Below are 18,534 nucleotides of genomic sequence, written 5' to 3' on the forward strand. Positions count from 1 at the left end.
TTTCATTTACTTGTTAAATTCTACTTGTTTTTTTGGTGAGGTCACCAGCCGCTTGTTTTGGGGTCGTCCCACCATTCTTCTCCGTTTGCCCACCCGCGGGAAGGTGATTATTTATTAATTGGGTGGTCCGTTTTTCCCTTGTGGAATAGGGGCGGGTTAGAACAAACTGCGATTCGGGTTGTTCGGTAATCTCCCTATCAACATGCCGTACGTTGGTAGCTGCCTCTGTCATGTTTGTTAATGAATTCATTGCTTGGAGTGTAACTGCCTAATTCCTGAAATATGTTTTTATCTTGCCTATCATCTTGAAAGGCGGTATCTGTGTACTGTAGAGCATGTTAACTTGTTTGGCAAACCTTGTATAATATTATGTAAGATTGCATTTCATGGGCTTTTATTTAAATGGTCATTTTGGTATATAAAGTTGCCACCCTTCCACCGTAGGACTTTTCTTAGAAGTTAAAATCAAGTTGCACCTTCGGTGGCAAAGTTAATATTTTAATTTTAGTGTTTTGTACCATTTCCATCCCTCCTACGGGGTGCATAGTTTGTGTGCTTGTGTGAATTGTTAAAACTTTTAGTTTAAAGTAATCTGGTGTGTTGCAGATTTGCACCAGTGTAGTCTTTCAGAGGTTGTTCTGTGGTCGTAACTGCGGCTGTGTCAAAAGGGAGCAGCAAGATTCTCAGCCCGAAAGCTCATACAGTCAAAAATTTGTTTCTTCTTGCCTCTGAATAGATTGTAACTTGATATTTAGAGGGTGCCTCCTGATTATAATATTAAATCTGTTTCTTTTAAAAAATGCTTTGTTGTTGTTGTTGTTGTTGTTGTGGTCTTCAGTCCTGAGACTGGTTTGATGCAGCTCTCCATGCTACTCTACCCTGTGAAAGCTTCTTCGTCTCCCAGTACCTACTGCAACCTACGTCCTTCTGAATCTGCTTAGTGTATTCATCTCTTGGTCTCCCTCTATGATTTTTACCCTCCACACAGCCCTCTAATGCTAAATTGGTGATCCCTTGATGCCTCAGAACATGTCCTACCAACCGATCCCTTCTTCTGGTCAAGTTGTGCCACGAACTCCGCTTCTCCCCAATTCTATTCAATACCTCCTCATTAGTTATGTGATCTACCCATCTAATCTTCAGCATTCTTCTGTAGCACCACATTTCTAGAGCTTTTATTCTCTTCTTGTCCAAACTATTTATCGTCCATGTTTAACTTCCATACATGGCTACACTCCATACAAATACTTTCAGAAACGACTTCCTGACACTTAAATCTATACTCGATGTTAACAAATTTCTCTTCTTCAGAAACGCTTTTCTTGCCATTGCCAGTCTACATTTTATATCCTCTCTACTTCGACCATCATCAGTTATTTTGCTCCCCAAATAGCAAAACTCCTTTACTGCTTTAAGTGTCTCATTTCCAAATCTAATTCCCTCAGCATCAACCGACTTAATTCAACAACAATCCTCGTTTTGCTTTTGTTGATGTTCATCTCATATCCTCCTTTCAAGAAACTGTCCATTCCGTTCAACTGCTCTTCCAAGTCCTTTGCTGTCTGTGACAGAATTACAATGTCATCGGCGAACCTCAAAGTTTTTATTTCTTCTCCATGGATTTTAATACCTACTCCGAATTTTTCTTTTGTTTCCTTTACTGCTTGCTCAATATACAGATTGAATAACATCGGGGAGAGGCTACAACCCTGTCTCACTCCCTTCCCAACCGCTGCTTACTTTCATGTCCCTCGACTCTTATAACTGCATTCTGGTTTCTGTACAAATTGTAAATAGCCTTTCGCTCCCTGTATTTTACCCTTGCCACCTTTAGGCACTAGTAAAGTGAATAATATTCCCATTTGTTAAAAGCAATTTGGTTACGATTTCATCAGTTACTTCCTGGCACTGCTTCCACGCTTACGTAGTATGATTAAATGTGTTAATGTTCTTGATGAATCGCTAGTAAATAAAATAAATTATTAAGAATATTCTTTGAAACCAAATCACGGTACACAAGTAATTGTGATTAGTGCCACCGACCAATTTTTGAAATCTTACTCTTTTGCATTTGTATTTCTTACCGTTTACTCGACCGTGTTCTAATAAAGTTTGCTTGTTTAAAACTGTTTGTATTCTCTGGCCGCAGCATCTCACCACTGCTTCTCAGTACCTTATTCTTCTAAGGTCATGAATTAAACTATGTGTACCCAGTCATGGCTTTTTTCAATTGTGTTGATATTATAATATCGGGTTCCTGTATGCGATTCAGGTAATGTAGTCTGATATTAGAGGGATGATCAGCCGAGGACTGGGAGCAGAACAACTGCCAGCAGTGTGTGGGTGGGAGGCAGTTCCCGCGTGTGTAGACCGTGCTGCAGCGAGCTGTGCTGTGGCGTGAGCGCTGATGAGCGACGCGCCGTACAGAGGCTAGGCTGGTCTAGTCTAGCCGCGCCACAATCAGAGCACACACACACACACACACACACACACACACACACACACACGGCCGCCTTTGTCTGCGGGGCAGAGCCGGCGCTCTTTGTGGCCGCGCGATTACGCCACGCTGTGCAGAGGCGCCAGGCAGTAGGCAGCAGGCGCCTGGCCGGCGGCCTAGGAGCAGGCGTGGCCGCCTCAGGCGAGGCGGTCAACAGCGTCGGCAGCGCCACCGAACTACACGACGAGCTCGCGTCTGGTGGGAACTTGCGCTGCGCTCAACTAAATGACAAGAGCTTCTCTGACTATCTGTCAAACGAAGGAGGTGTGTCGGACTGTCCACCCCAACGACCTGCCATCGGCATCATGTCGCAACGAGCGAAGTGGCGCAGTGGTTGAAGCACAGGATTCGCACTTGGGAGGACCCGTTCTGGTCGTAAAGAGTTATGATCCCTGTGCGTTCCGTAAACCGTCTGAGGTGAATGCCGCGGTGGTTCTTTTGAAAAGGACACTCCGATTTCCTTGCCAGTCCGAGCTTCTGCTTCTCCGTTAATGACATTGTGTGCTGCAGCCACAATGGCTGGTAAGCGAGCTTGAACGTTGTGTTACAGTCGGCGCACTAGCGATGGGACACAGCATCTCCGAGATAGCCATGAAGTGGGGATTTTCCCGTACTACTATTTCACGAGTGTACCTTGAATATCGGGAGTCCGGTAAAACATAAAATCTCCGACATCGTTGCGGCCGGAAAAAGACCCTGCATGGGGCGGGACCAATGTCGGCTGGAGAAAATCGTTCAGCGTGACAGAAGTGCAACCCTTCCGCAAGTTGCTGCACATTTCAGTGCTGGGCCATTAACAAGTATCAGCGTGCGAACTATTTAACGAAACATCATCGATATGGGCTTTCGGAGCCAAAGGCTCTCTCGTATACTCTTGATGACTGCACGACGCAAAGCTTCGCCTGGGCCCGTCAGCACCGACCTTGGACTGTTGATGACTGGAAATATGCTGCCTGATCACACGAGTCTCGTTTCAGATTGTATTGAGCGGGTGGACTGAGCCGTGGTAAAATTTGCTGTTTTGAAGAGTGCGCCGCAACGGGCAGTGTGAAGCAGTCGCCCTCCGTTTCTGGCGGTAGCGCCGCAGGGCAGTCGCAGCTTTGGTGTCTTCCTCTGGTGGGAAAGGGGAAAAGTTGCCTGTTCGCGTGCATTTAAGGGGCGCTATGAGCTCGGCAAAAGGTGAGTGAGTCGGCGAGTGTGGTCAGTTGGTCAGCCAAGTTAGTCTGGGTCTGTCTCTCGCCCGCATTGGTGAGGCGGTTAGTGTCTGTCTGTCGTCCGGAGTGCTAGCATGTGCTAGGCCGCCAGTCTGCTCGAGTTGGCTCAGGCATTGGACATTGGTGGTTGGATCGATCGGTTGGTCGGTCGCGCACTGGGGCACAAGTTGACTTGTCCGCCTGTAGCGTCGGCGCAAGTGAGGTCGCCACGTGAGTCCAGTGGCTGCGGCGTATAGCGAGGCGTAGTGGCTTCGCGGCCGACACGAGAGCAATAGGGGCAACCCACGACATCGGTCTGGCCGGAGCGAGCTGCGACGCCGTGAGACGGGAGGTCGGCGCGCCTTCCAGCGTCCGTTGAAGCGGCTGGCAGCGGACGTTTCGGGAGAGAGTTTTGGGGGTACTGCGCCAGGTCTTCACCAGAAATCGCAGTTATTAGAAGTTAAGTGATTCGTGATATGTTGTTTCAGTTACTTGTTAAATTCTACTTGTTTCCTTGGTCAGTCTCTCGTCCCCAGCTTGCTCGTTGGTCTCTCGTCCGCATTTGTTAGGCAGTTAGTGTCTGTCTGTCTGTCGGTCTGCCGTACGTTAATAGCTGCCTCTGTCATGTTTGCCGGATTCGGTGTTAACGACTTTATAGAATTAAGGTGTAAAGGCCGAATTCCTGAAATATGTTTTATCTTGCATATCATCTTGCGACGCGGTATATGTGTTATGTAGAGCATGTTGTATATTTTATATATGTCTGAATTTCATGGTTTTTTTTTAAATAGTCATTTATGTAAGGTTGCCACCCTTCCACCATAAGAGTCCTTTTAAAAACAAGTTGCACTTTCCGTGGCAAATAATTTCTTAGTGTGTGAGTTTGTACCATTTCCATCCCTCTTACAGGGTGCGTAGTTAATGTGTGTGTGTGTGTGTGTGTGTGTGAGTTCTCAAAATTTTTAGTTTAAAGTAATCGGGTGTGTTGCAGATTTGCACCAGTGTAATCTTTCAGAGGTTGTGGTGAACGGTCATGACTACAGCCGTGTTGAAAGGGAGCGGCAAGCTCCTCAGCCCGAAAGCTTATACTGTCAATATTGTTCTTTCTGCCTCTAAATAAAATTGTAACTTAATATTTCGACTGTGCTTTTCTGCTTATAAATTTTAAATCTGTTTTTGAAAAGGCTTTTATGAATAAAATTCTCATTTGTTAAAGGTAATTTCATTTTCATCAGTTACTCCCTGGCAACTACTTCCACGCTTGAATGTGTTAATGTTCTTAATGAATCGCTAGTAAATAAAGTAAATTCTTTAAGAAAGGATTTTGAAAGTAAATTCACGGTTCATGGACGTGGACGGGCATGGAGACAACCTTATGAATCCATGGTCCCCGCATGTCAGCTGAGGAGTGTTCAAGCTGCTGGAGACTCTGTAATGGAAAAAAAAAATTGTGGTAAGGTCTTCGAGTACCAAACTGCTGAGATCATCGATCTCTAAGCTTACACGCGATTTAATCTAACTTTAACTAACTTACCCTAAGGAAGACACCACACCCATGCCCGAGGGAGGAGTCGAACCTCCGACAGGGGGAGGCGTACGGACCGCGACAAGAAGCCCATAGACCGAGCGGCTACCCCTCTCGGCCTCTATAATGGTGTGGGGCACGTGCAGTTAGAGAGATATGGGTCTCCAGACGCGTCTAGATTCGAAGGTGACACGTACATAAGCATCCTGTCTGATCACCTGCATCCATTCATGTCCATAGTCCAATACGACGGACTTGGGCAATTCCAGCAGGACAATGCGATACCCCACACGTCCAGAATTGCTACAGAGTGGCTCCAGCAACACTCTTCTGAGTTTACACACTTCCACTGGCCACCAAACTCGCCAGACATGAACATTACTGAGCATGTCTGTGATGCCTTGCAACTTGCTATTCAGAAGAGATCTCCGTCCCTCGTACTCTTACGGATTTATTGACAGCTTTGCAGTATTCATGGTGTGAATTTTCTCCAGGACTACTTCAGACGTTAGTCGAGTCCATTCCACGTCGTGATGCGGTGCTCGCGGGGGGCCTACACGATATTAGCCACGTATACCAGTGCCTTTGGCTGTTCATTGTATGTTGCGGCAGTTCTTTTATCCTCAGGGCGCTGTTCGTATTTGGAAGGCAGGTATATCATTACAAAATGGCTTACCGAAACCTAGCCGCATCCGGTACGAATTATCAGCCTAAGGAGATACAGTAATGGCGGCCGGACAAATCCTCCATACAATGCCAACTTATATTAGCAAACTGAGCCCTGAGTTAACTACATAATCTTAACCGAAGGATGAAAGCGGTCGCAGCTGTTACTGAGAAAAGTCATCAAAATCACCGAGTAACAGTCTTCCACTGAATAAACCGTTGTCACGTCCATTAAAAGAAAACTTTTAACGCCCTATTAGCAATGTCCCAGACCAGTTCTGCTGTCGGACAGGTCGGAACTCGTCCAATTGTTGCCACGTCCTTTTTAACGTCGCACGCCACTTTTACTATCTCATGTTTCTGTTATAAACAGCATCCGTCATAACTGTGTGGACGCATAAGTGCCAAAGAAAAACAATACGTAAATGTCGTACGCAAATGTTTTTTCAAATGGTTCAAATGGCTCTGAGCACTATGGGACTCAACTGCTGAGGTCATTAGTCCCCTAGAACTTAGAACTAGTTAAACCTAACTAACCTAAGGACATCACAAACATCCATGCCCGAGGCAGGATTCGAACCTGCGACCGTAGCGGTCTTGCGGTTCCAGACTGCAGCGCCTTTAACCGCACGGCCACTTCGGCCGGCAATGTTTTTTCCTTGCAGTAATTACGTATGTCGTAGTTGACAAACAGAATCGATGTTATTTGTTACTAAGGAAGAGACAACAGATTTAACGCTTATGAAATAGAAATTCATGAAGCGAAGATCGTTAAAACTAAAATGACAGAACGCTTAATTCTGTGAGTCTACTACTGTATCTTAAGCCTCCAGGTAGCCTACTTTTATCGCGTTACACATCGGAGGAATATATTCTAATTGAGTCTGTCGTACTATATCGACGACAATTGTACAACTGACGAGTGACGTTTAAAGACGCTGATGCACTTGAAGGTTATATAGTCACAGATGCGAGATTCATGAGTGACATTTATAGTGGATGATGACCTTGTAGATTATACAGAGACAGAGATGAGATTCATGACCGATTAATCATTGCCTTGAGTGGACATTAACTGCATTTTCTTAGAGTAAATCGTATGTGATTATTCTGAACACTGGACCTTAATTTGTATGTTTCATTTGTGATAGAGACAGACGTATTAATGGCTTTTTCAAGTTATGTCCCTATGTTGTTTGTGAACTGATGCCCGAAACAAATAAAAGGCGGTTAATCTCATTTGAATTTCGTATTTTATTGATTTCATTCCCTGGATTTTAGAGAAAGAAAATACCTGTAGATCTAAAAATGAGAACACACTTCCACTATCAGTTCACCTAAATTCAAAATACGAATCACTTTCAAACATGGTTGAAGTACACATCAGCATATTTTCTCACGATTATACAGCAGTGAGCCATTATTGTTCCGTAACTTGAATTGGCTTACGAGATAGAATTATGTACATTAGAAATCAGTTCGAGCCTTCTTTTTCACATTTACAGGGGCAAGTACACCAGAGGGCTGTATTGTTTTGCAGTATTCTCATTGCCGGCTGCCCGTTGTTTGCGCCAAATTCCACTGGTTGGCACAGAGATGTTTACATCGCTCTTTCTGAAACACTTTTTTGCTGCTATTAGACATCGAAATTCCCCCATAAATGAAAACGCCGTGTGGCTAGGACCTCCCGTTGGATAGGCCTTTCGCCTGGTGCAAGTCTTTCGATTTGACGCCACTTCGGCGATTTGCGAGTCGATGGGGATGAAGTGATGATAATTAGGACAACACAACACCCAGTCCCTGAGCGGAGAAAATCGAACCCGGGCTCTTAGGATTGACATTCTGTCGCGCTGACAACAACATCTCCAGACAACTAGACCATTGGGTTGGCTAGTAAAATAAATTAATACAATCACTATGTGCGGATCGTTACACGATGTCTTCCTTAGAGTCAGTGACAACAGCAATGTCATTAGAAAACTTTGTAGGTGACATTCTTTCACCCTGAATTTTAATCCCACCACTGAAACTTCCGTTTATTCCCGCCATTACTTCTCGATTCAAAGATCAAAAAGAAGGAGCGAAAAACTACGTACCTGTCCTACACTCTTTCTAATCCGAGAACATCCGTTTTGGTCTTCATTGTGACTTTTACATCTTGGTTCTTGTACAGATTACTCCTATTAAGCTTACACTACTTCCCTGAGATTTCACAACATCTTACACCATCTTTCACTGTCGAAAATTTTTATGGGTCGACGAATACTATGAACCTGTCCTGATTTTCCCCAAACTATCCTTAGTTACAAGTGCAATGTCAGAAATTCCCCTCTACAGCCTTCATCTTTCATAAATCCGAACTTATCGTAATATAAAAGATCATAATTTTTTCTTCTAGCCTCCTGTATATAGCGAATAAACACACCAGAATAATACACTTGAGCTTACTGATTTACTACTTTGTTGTCAATGGCTGCACATGACGTTCCAAGTTCCTAATTTCCATATTTTAAACTATGGAGCTGTTTCCTTGTTGTACAAAGAAAACATCGATTATGAGATAGTTCTTGATAGTAAAAAAAGCTGTAAGCATACTTCATACACGTAATTATTTTTTTGTTTAAAGATCAACCGACTTGCAGTGAGCACTCTCTGGACGATTTCACATACCTTCTATGGAGGGCTTTTAATGTAACGAGGCTTTTGTGAATATTTTGTCGTGAAAGCTACTTTCGTTGAAGTGACTCTTTTACATGTATGTCAAGGCTATGGTTTACTGTAACTGCAGGTTGCTGACTAACTTTTATCAAATGTCCAGTAGCCTTTATATAGGGATGGGTGAGTTGCTGGAGGCATATGATAAAAACAACAAAAGAAGTATTCGAAGCACTCACTGCTAGGAGGAAGAGAAAATCAAGTAGTGCTTCGCAAATATTTTAGTAGACACATAGCACTTTATGAAAAACATCGACGCCTCTCTCTCTAGACCATTTTCGTCCCATGATCATAGCAAAATGTCATAAATGCCGGGAATGGAATGTTTAATAAGTGGTTCAGTAGACATACCACTCTCCTGGGAGCGATAGACTCAGAAATACGGCCATGGTGCGACAGAGCCTACCTCATCCACTCCTCTCCGTGTGATCGGGCGGCCAATTTTGCCAGAGCGCTTCTGATGAGATGGGAACTGATGAGAGTTTGACGAAGCGGCCACGGAGAATCTCTCCAACGAGAGGGAGGTGTTTTTGCTTCATTTGTCTACTGGAAAGCCACTTACGGCAAAGTTCGTATTTCATGCTCCTTCCTAAGTTTCCAAATTATCTTAACAAGGTGAAATTTGAACTGTTTTGGTATTTAACCTTCCTTACTGGTACCGGTACACAGAGGAAACAATTTAGAGGAAAACCTGTGGTGAAAGACAGAGATTGTAATAAATCTAACACATACTTGAGGACATTGTGTGTAAGTGCCACTCTGAGAAATCCGGAACCGCGGGACTACTACGGTCGCAGGTTCGAATCCTGCCTCGGGCATGGATGTGTGTGATGTCCTTAGGTTAGTTAGGTTAAAGTAGTTCAAAGTTCTAGGGGACTGATGACCTCAGCAGTTAAGTCCCATAGTGCTCAGAACCATTTGAACCATTTTTTTGAAGGTGAGGAATTGCTCGTAGCTCTTAAGGTAGGCATTTTCGATCCTATCTTTACTGAGACCTTTTTGCTTTTCCTATCGTGTACTTTCAACCGTATGCGTTAAAGCCATTAACTGTGATACACCCTGTGTTCCCCCATGAATCCCATATTCAGCATTTTCAGGTTCAGGATCTTATTTACACAAAAACATATTTTGAAAAAGTATATTTTGCGTAAAAGTTAACAAAAACCAAGTAAATTTGCTTTTTTAAAATTATTTTAGGGTGGTCATGAAGTAACCGCCCCCCCTCCCCCCGTGCTAAAAGGTATTTTCATGTTCTGAACACAACTAACACATCAGTACCTCTTCAAAAAGTAAATTCTTAATACAGGTCAAGAACAATTAACGATATTTAAATTTTTTGAATGGACGTAATGTAAAAAAAATAGTAATTTAGAGAGATACGCTCAGTTATTAATACCACGTCCAGTTTGGAGATTTTAAAATACCATCTTCAGATGTACGAAATTATACTATTTAGTATGGCCAGTCAGTGCAGGAGCTCCAGTCACTGCATGTTGGCGGGAACTGTCCGCCGTTGGGCAGCCGCACCATAGGAACACCAACCGCTACTGTGTGGAGGGCCACGCGAGAGGCCTGGAAGCGCGCCCTTGCACTCACTGGCCTAGTCGCATGTTATATACTACCGAATACTATAATTTATTACACCTGAAGATGGTATTCTAAAATTTCTACACCGATCATGGCTTAAATAATATAGTATATTACCTAACAGATCAAAACGAAAATTTCTGTTCCGACACTGACAATGTTGAGTGTTTATGGAAAAAGTTCAAGGCAATCGTAAAATGCGTTTTAGACAGGTACGTGCCGAGTAAAACTGTGAGGGACGGGAAAAACCCGCCGTGGTACAACAACAAAGTTAGGAAACTACTGCGAAAGCAAAGAGAGCTCCACTCCAAGTTTAAACGCAGCCAAAACCTCTCAGACAAACTGAAGCTAAACGATGTCAAAGTTAGCGTAAGGAGGGCTATGCGTGAAGCGTTCATTGAATTCGAAAGTAAAATTCTATGTACCGACTTGACAGAAAATCCTAGGAAGTTCTGGTCTTACGTTAAATCAGTAAGTGGCTCGAAACAGCATATCCAGACACTACGGGATGATGATGGCATTGAAACAGAGGATGACACGCGTAAAGCTGAAATACTAAACACCTTTTTCAAAAGCTGTTTCACAGAGGAAGACCGCACTGCAGTTCCTTCTCTAAATCCTCGCACAAACGAAAAAATGGCTGACATCGAAATAAGTGTCCAAGGAATAGAAAAGCAACTGGAATCACTCAATAGAGGAAAGTCCACTGGACCTGACGGGATTCCAATTCGATTCTACACAGAGTACGCGAAAGAACTTGCCCCCCTTCTAACAGCCGTGTACCGCAAGTCTCTAGAGGAACGGAGGGTTCCAAATGATTGGAAAAGAGCACAGATAGTCCCAGTCTTCAAGAAGGGTCGTCGAGCAGATGCGCAAAACTATAGACCTATATCTCTTACGTCGATCTCTTGTAGAATTTTAGAACATGTTTTTTGCTCGCGTATCATGTCATTTCTGGAAACCCAGAATCTACTATGTAGGAATCAACATGGATTCCGGAAACAGCGATCGTGTGAGACCCAACTCGCCTTATTTGTTCATGAGACCCAGAAAATATTAGATACAGGCTCCCAGGTAGATGCTATTTTTCTTGACTTCCGGAAGGCGTTCGATACAGTTCCGCACTGTCGCCTGATAAACAAAGTAAGAGCCTACGGAATATCAGACCAGCTGTGTGGCTGGATTGAAGAGTTTTTAGCAAACAGAACACAGCATGTTGTTATCAATGGAGAGACGTCTACAGACGTTAAAGTAACCTCTGGCGTGCCACAGGGGAGTGTTATGGGACCATTGCTTTTCACAATATATATAAATGACTTAGTAGATAGTGTCGGAAGTTCCATGCGGCTTTTCGCGGATGATGCTGTAGTATACAGAGAAGTTGCTGCATTAGAAAATTGTAGCGAAATACAGGAAGATCTGCAGCGGATAGGCACTTGGTGCAGGGAGTGGCAACTGACCCTTAACATAGACAAATGTAATGTATTGCGAATACATAGAAAGAAGGATCCTTTATTGTATGATTATATGATAGCGGAACAAACACTGGTAGCAGTTACTTCTGTAAAATATCTGGGAGTATGCGTACGGAACGATTTGAAGTGGAATGATCATATAAAACTAATTGTTGGTAAGGCGGGTACCAGGTTGAGATTCATTGGGAGAGTGCTTAGAAAATGTAGTCCATCAACAAAGGAGGTGGCTTACAAAACACTCGTTCGACCTATACTTGAGTTTTGCTCATCAGTGTGGGATCCGTACCAGGTCGGGTTGACGGAGGAGATAGAGAAGATCCAAAGAAGAGCGGCGCGTTTCGTCACAGGGTTATTTGGTAACCGTGATAGCGTTACGGAGATGTTTAATAAACTCAAGTGGCAGACTCTGCAAGAGAGGCGCTCTGCATCGCGGTGTAGCTTGCTCGCCAGGTTTCGAGATGGTGCGTTTCTGGATGAGGTATCGAATATATTGCTTCCCCCTACTTATACTTCCCGAGGAGATCACGAATGTAAAATTAGAGAGATTAGAGCGCGCACGGAGGCTTTCAGACAGTCGTTCTTCCCGCGAACCATACGCGACTGGAACAGGAAAGGGAGGTAATGACAGTGGCACGTAAAGTGCCCTCCGCCACACACCGTTGGGTGGCTTGCGGAGTATCAATGTAGATGTAGATGTAGATTACAACTGAAGCGGATCTCTCTAAATTAATTATCCTTTCTCTCAGTTTCGGATGTCCTACGTGCCAAATCTCACGTAAAAAAGCTGCAGCCTGCAAGGAACTGATCTTATATCTCACTCTATCCCTAGGGACAGATGTACCAATTAATTAGGAGAGATCGAGAAAAGTTGTTTTCACACAAAAAAAGCAGACTGAAGATTAACAATGACATGTATTAGAATTCACAAACGTACGAGAGCAGCTTTCACTGACATTTTAATGCTACTTATATTTTTCAGAGGGATATTGACCGAGGTATTAATCAACAAGTAGAAGAATAAAAACATGAAATTAAAAATCGCCTTAAACGCAACCTACACTACCTAAGTCTTGGAAGGATCTGAATGAATGTGGAAATCCTAACGTCACACATAGAGACCTGAACCCGTAGATAACGGCTGAGGTGAGATAGGTGGATGGTCGTGTTGACTTCCTACTACGTGTCTGTAGATATTGTGCACGGTAACAAGAGGGACGTTGTTGCCCATACCGAGATGAAATAGGGACGTATATACGTCAGCTACATTACTATATTCTGCTCAAAGTAAGGAAAGCAAGTTGTAACATGACTCATGGCAGCATGTGCCAAGAGCACAGCGTGTTCGCATCATAGTCATCTGCCTAAAACATTTGGTACGAAGAGAAAATGACAAATAGTTGGACCCAGTACCAGATGCTGGGTGAAGCAGTGTCCAAGGACTACCTTCTGAGAGTTGGAGAAAAGGAAACGTTTCCTTTCCACAAAAGTTCCCCATCCCGCCTTGGTTTCATCCGTTCGAAATGGAGTCGTCTTTGAATCAGTGTGCTTTCTCAAGGAAGAAGAAAGGTGCTATTTGAATTTTTATCTGAATTTAACGCTTGCCACCGTCATCAGAAAATAATAAAATCCTTTCAATTTCATCGCATCCGAAATCGGATTCCGGAATCTGTTTATCACTACTTCAGGAACATGTCTATTACGGCGTACCTGCCCTCTAAACTTTTAATAAGTGTCAATTTGCATTTAAAATGTAGGCAGCTTCGAAATGAAATAGAGAGTTAGTCATTAAGAACTTTCACCACAGCCCACGTGTTTGTATGTAAACATAGTGTATTTCACGAGTGCACCTCATAATACGGAAATATGAAGCTATACTTGGTAAAACTGAAATATGAAAGTGAAAATGACAGTAAGTGTGTAACTTAGTGGCAAAACTGTCACCACAGCATGACTGTAATAATGATGCTTCATCTTTATGTAAGTACAGATATATTTTTGTCAGATGCTGCCTTACCACTTACAATTGTCCCACTTGTATCTGTGTGGTCACTAGCAAATAATTTTTTGTATTTGTACAGTGATCTCCAACAGTATAAACATGTAAATGAATGTATAAACACCTGAGGGTGGGCGCAAGCCCGAAACCGGTCGTGTGACAAATGAATTACCTTTTATTGTGACTGGTAGCGCATATTTTTCTACACACAACAAGAACTGTCTTGCAGCAGACAACTTTAAATATGTATATGTGACCACACATTAAAAGTTGACTGCGGCTGTTGTGTTATAAAAAGAAGAGAACTGAAACGTTTGAGTTGTGGTGTGGCAGATGCTGAAAGTTAAATGGACTAATAACATAAAAGTGGGGAGGTTCTCCACAGGATTGGTAAGGGGAGGGATATGTTGAAAACACCGACTAAAAGAAGTGACAGAATGATAAAACATGTCTTAAGACATTAGAGAATAAAAACTATAGTGGAAGATAGGTATTGAAACATATCCAACATGTAATTAAGTATGCTGATTGTAAGTGCTCATCAGAGATGAAGATGTTGGCACAGGAGAGGAGTAGGAAGACATTGCTGGCTCTGGCCCTAAATTCACTGTTGTCAGCACTCTTTGGTGTCAGCATACTAGGAATTGCACTAATGTCAACACATTTAGGTGTCAGCATTCCAGGAACTGGCACACTCAGTACATTTTGGTGTCAGCATTTCCAATGCTGAGGCAATTCTCCTTGTTATATTCAGTGTCATAGACCTCCCCTGCCTGCTAATGGCATTTGCTCTCACCCAATCGCTGGGGACTCACTGCTTTCAGACACTTTAGTCTCCATGTTATGTCTTTAATCTGTAGTTAGAGGGTCATAATTAACTGGGAAAATTGTTTGTGAAATTGGCAGAATATGGTAAAGACGCAGTGTACCTATCCAAACACTGAATGTATTATAGTGATGTACATAGCACACATACTATATCAATGTCATGATGACATCATAACGACATCGCACCAGTGTTACACCAGAGTCTCACCAATGTCTCGTTCATGTCACATGTAACCTCACAACACTTACGCAGATGTCTATCTGCCTGATGCGAAAATGTATCCATTCTTGGAGAAAAAGGGATGTGTAATACAGATGTAATTACATACTGTAAATATTTAGCTGTGTGTATGACTGTTTGCCCCTCTACTTCTAAGCATGAGCAAATGTAACTTGTGCTCAGAAGTATCCGAACAATCTGAATTATTTATCAATCATCTGCTGTTCCTCTCAACCAACAGCTGTAGAACTCCAGTGCTCTTAGGAATTTGCTCTCCATTCTAGAAATGTGTTCTGCAGTGAAAATATCAGGGTGTGGGTCTTTGTTATAGCAAATTAATTTTATTACTATGTAGCCTAGGAAAGTTACATCATAAGGTATATTGAGAAGACCATTAGCATTTTTTCTAAATTACCACAATTATTATAAAGTGCTATGGCAAAGCTTTCTACATGTAGTATACTAAAGCTATAAGATTTTTGTAACAGCTGTAATTGAGCTGTATTCTGTTATTAACATATGAGACAGTACAAATGACTGTCACCATTGTTAGATGAGTATGGAGTGACATTTTTTCTGAGGATTAATAGTGTGTGTGTGTGTGTGTGTGTGTGTGTGTGTGTGTGTGTGTGTGTGTGTGTGTTTGTGTTTTCGGATATATAATGCATGACTTTGGTGGCTAGCATATTGTGATGGATGCTGAAGAAACTTCCTAGGATACCCAAGAATACATGCTTGGCATCCTACAAACTTGCCCATTCTACAGCCTGTCTTGCCAGTTTGCCAACTTTATAGCTAAGACTACCAGTTTCCAGATTTAACGCCATGGGACTAATATTTTCTGCCATTTTGTAGCATCTCAAGTGCAAAAAAAGCTACTAACTCGCAAAAACCAAATTTGGAAGCAGTGCCATGCTTTGTAACTAGTATATTGGGGTCTTGTACATAGCTGCTCAATTCTTCTACCGTTTTGTGAAATGCACCATGACATTATTAATTTATACACTGTAACCTGAAAGTATCTTACATCAGTATTTACTGCCAATTAGCAATATAGCAGAATAAGCCATTAAATCATTTATTTACACCCACTATAATCTCAAAATTTCTTACATTTCTACTTACCACCATTTTGCTAAATATGCCATGGTGTTATTAACCGACTAAAGCACTATAACTTTAAATTAACTCGTAAGGACCAAATTTAGGAGCAATGTCAAGCTTTGTAATGAGAGTGTTAGAGAGTTCCACATTACAGAGCTAATTTTCCATTAGTTTGGAGTATATGCCATAATGTCATTAATTCATAGACATTGTAATATCAATGTATCTTACATTTATATGCATAACATTTTGTAGATATCATTAACACACCCCGCCAGAGGTTCGAGTCTTCCCTCAGGCATGGGTGTGTGTGTTGTTCTTAGCATAAGTTAGTTTAAGTTAGTTTAAGTAGTGTGTAAGTATAGGGACCGACGACCTAAGCAGTTTCGATCCCTTAGGAATTCACACACATTTGAACATTAACACACACTACATATCACAGCACTCTAATATTTTATGTAAATTATGAGATGTGTTTCCTTAAAGGACGTACTTGCAAAAAAAGAAAGAAAATCAGCTACAATTATAGCAAAGTGCAGAAAATGTCCAACACTTAGTGGCTAATTGTGTTAATTAAGGTATGAAATTGGAAGTCACCCATTGATTATGGTGATATTGGTCAATATTTTTATGTGTAATAGCCCCCAATCACACACAACTCGCCCAGAGGACTAGCATTTTTGGATAATTTAGCATGATGTCGTACACACCAATGTCAAAGTACCTTATGTTTAATATCAATCACCATTTCATAGAACATTCCATGATGTCATTAAAGTTTTCTTGACACATCCTTCTAGAAGCATCTCTAGCTTATGGAGCTATGATTTTAGTACTAAAGCGTAGAATTGACAGACAGTACCAGTATTTGTTGATAAGGATGACATGCCGCAGGTTTAAGAAGGATGTCATATCATGGCTCACTCAGTTCTGTTGGCAAAACACAGCTCTGCATCATCAACAAGTTTTGTTAACTGAAATCAATTCAGATCCAAACATTTTAAAAATCTGATGAAATAGAAGTCAGATGGCGATAATTATCTATACATGCCACAAATAATATTACATATAGTTAGTAGTTTATCATATCAAAATTATCAGTTCACCAACACAGCACCAATTTACTCTCATCTCCGCACAGTATAATATGCTTATTCGATCGAAAAATCTATGTAGCATGTTTTCGAAATTCAGTCGACATCATTAATTTATGATACTCTCACTACAGAGCGCAGAGATAGAATGGATAGCAAATTGCCTGAAAGCAGTGGGGCCACACCAGTGATTGGCTGATAGCATGACGACATTCACGTAGGAGTGCAGGTAGCAGAGGGGAGGTCAGCTACATTGAATATAACAAGTTCAATTGCCTCAGTACCAGAAACATGGACACTGGAATCTGATTATGTCAGTGCAGACTACAATAACAGTGACGAGAACTATATCTGAGTGTACTCAACAATAATCGCTTAACAATACCAATACGAACGAATGTTTCCGCTCGGATGTGAATGCGTTGGAAACTGGACGACTCCAATTATCGCACTAGCAGTACAGAGGAGTGCGAACGTAATTACAGACTGTTTTCAATGATGTGTGGAGATGGATTAATATGAAGTAGCAGTGTGTGAATGTGAGCAGTCCTTTTTCATGGCCGTGAAGTACTGTAAAAGATAAACGAGTTGGAGTGTGAGGGTATGACTCATATTTGCACAGTCAATAACATTATTTTCAGCACAGAACATGCCATGGTGTCATTAAAGTTTTTTTGACATGTAATTCTAAAGGAAAATTTTCTAGACTCACAAGTAATTGACTGAACAAGTGTTTATGGGCTAAATTCAAATGATTTTTAATTAACAGACATCATCACACTTTTTCAGAGGAACGAAATGCAATCAGAAGCTAAAATTTTGCAATGTAGGCCTACCTTTCCGTTTCACATACCCCTGAAGGAACTTTTATTCTCAACTTCTTACCACCAGAATCAGTTTCAACAGTTCTATCGTAGTTGCATTTGAAACAACAGCATGCGTGCATGACCGAAGAAACTTTGCATCTCAATCAGAATAACACAAGCATGCATGTATGTCCAAAGGAACTTTGCATCTTTATCAGAGCAACACAAGCACTGCAATATCGTATGTATCTACCGATACCGGGCAAGCGACTTTCATGTACAACGTCTCACCTCTACGGGAAAATACATGATGGATGTACGAGTACATGTGGTAGACGCACAGTTGACGAGAAATGGAAGTTTGGATCTGGCCGTGCGTCGTGCACGGATAGCCAAATGGTAAGGCGACCGCTCGCGATAAGAGGGAAATCCGGGTTTCAGTCCCGGTCCGGCACGAATTTTCACTGTAGTCATTCCATTCTACAGCTGACGGTGTTCTTATTCGCATCTGCGAATTCATTTGATCCACTTTAACTTTGGTGTAGCACCTGAGACGTCTTAATGTACCCCCAGCGGTAAAGATTGGAGGAGGAGGAGATTAGTGTTTAACGTCCCGTCGACAACAAGGTCATTAGAGACGGAGCACGGGCTGGGATTAGGGAAGGATGGGAAAGGAAATCGGCCGTGCCCTTTCAAAGGAACCATCCCAGGATTTGCCTGAAGCGATTTAGGGAAATCACGGGAAACCTAACTCAGGATGGCAGGACGCGGTTTTAAACCGTCGTCCTCCCGAATGCGATTCTTGTGTGCTAACGTCGGTGCCGCCTC

Source organism: Schistocerca serialis, chromosome 2, assembly GCF_023864345.2.
Source record: "Schistocerca serialis cubense isolate TAMUIC-IGC-003099 chromosome 2, iqSchSeri2.2, whole genome shotgun sequence".
Taxonomy (NCBI): domain Eukaryota; kingdom Metazoa; phylum Arthropoda; class Insecta; order Orthoptera; family Acrididae; genus Schistocerca; species Schistocerca serialis.